Source organism: Cynara cardunculus, assembly GCF_001531365.2.
Source record: "Cynara cardunculus var. scolymus isolate 2C chromosome LG 1, CcrdV1, whole genome shotgun sequence".
NCBI lineage: Eukaryota > Viridiplantae > Streptophyta > Magnoliopsida > Asterales > Asteraceae > Cynara > Cynara cardunculus.
In genome coordinates, this window is record NC_037528.1 from 26,467,535 (window position 1) to 26,468,709 (window position 1,175).

General features: G+C 38.8%; 1 non-coding gene across 1 annotated transcript; it reads right to left on the reverse strand.

Moving 5' to 3' along the window:
• Nucleotides 1–623: 623 nt before the first annotated feature.
• LOC112503753 lies at nt 624–730 on the reverse strand. Its single transcript, XR_003068074.1, has one exon. It is a non-coding gene; the product is annotated as a small nucleolar RNA R71 (small nucleolar RNA).
• Between the last annotated feature and the right edge of the window lie 445 nt (nt 731–1,175).

A 1,175-nucleotide genomic window follows, 5' to 3' on the forward strand; every position in this document is an offset into this window, starting at 1 on the left:
CCAAATAAGAAGGGCTCAAAGAGCATTTTTTGCTTTACTCCCTCCCAACATGGCGTTACCTCCCCCAATCATTCCAGATGTGCCGCATTTGGAAAATCAATTGCCTATTTTTACACCAATACCACCATTTCAGAACTTTCCACTAGGACACCCACACAATGAAAATAATTTGGGTAATGATGACACATAATCGGAAAATAATGATCAACCAATAGCGCAAACTCCAAACATAATTAATTTGGTAAATTCTAAAAATGAAAGAATCATGGACTATGTTATCCCTGATTTTGAGCAATTAAATTCCGGGATAGTTAGGCCACAAATGACAGCCCTTCACTTCGAACTTAAACCGATCATGTTTCATATGTTGCAAGCAAATGGACAATTAGCGGGATTACAATTGGAAAACCCTCACTCACATCTAAAGTCTTTCATGGAAATTACTGATTCTTTTCTTGATCCTGGGAGTGTCTAATGGCGCTCTAAGACTTACTTTATTCCCATTTTCTTTACAGGATTAGGCAAAGGCATGGTTTAAGTCATTACCACCGGGTTATGTGCCATCGTGGAGTAATATGGCTGAAAATGTTTTACGAAAATATTTTCCACCCACCAGGAACGCTAAGTCCAGAAATGAAATCTGTCTTTTTAAACAAATGGATGATGAAGCTGTTACGGATGCATGGGAGAGGTTTAAAGAGCTGTTAAGAAAATGTCCACACCATGGCATTCCTTACTGTATTCAACTCGAGACATTCTACAATGGGTTAAGTCCCATGGCTAAACAGATGCTCGACACAACTACAGGAGGGGCCTTTACAGCTAGTACCTACAATGAAGTGTATTGAGATCCTTGAAAATATTTCGGCAAATAATAGGCATTGGGTTGATCCACATGCTTAACTGCAAAAAAAAATACTTATGTAATTCATGATGTAGATGCATATACTGCATTAATAGCACAACTCACTTCCATGGCCACCAGCTTAAAAACCTTAGTTCTGGCCAAGGAGTGCAGCCAACTACAACTACACCTATTCCAAAAGTCCTCTCAATGCAATGTGTTTGTTATGGCGGGGAACACTCTTATGAACATTGTCCTCATAATCCTGAATCCATAAACTTTGTTCATAATGGATCTGGTCCCTATACCAACAATTACAATGCAAGTTGAA